The sequence below is a fragment of the Penaeus monodon genome, chromosome 20 (genome assembly GCF_015228065.2).
Source record: "Penaeus monodon isolate SGIC_2016 chromosome 20, NSTDA_Pmon_1, whole genome shotgun sequence".
Taxonomy (NCBI): Eukaryota; Metazoa; Arthropoda; class Malacostraca; order Decapoda; family Penaeidae; genus Penaeus; species Penaeus monodon.
Window position 1 is genome coordinate 42,945,090 of NC_051405.1, and position 337 is coordinate 42,945,426.

The window sequence follows — 337 nt, forward strand, 5'->3', positions numbered from 1 at the left end:
TTATATATATATATTAATCATTACATAAAACTATTATATAAACTACAAATTATTATATATATATAATATCAAAACAATAAATATAATCAACATCAATGAATTGGCAATGGACAGTCATATCATCGGGAAGATAAAGATGACCGATGTAAGTACTGGTACAGATATATAAGCATCCAGCTTAGGCACCTCCAATGAATGGTGCACGTACCCGAAATTTGGGCTAGACTGGGAACAATGCACTAAACAATATATTAATTAATTGAATCTATGTCTATGTATGAGGATGTTGATGGATTGTTGTGATATATTGTTATGACTGTGTGTATGATGATTGCTG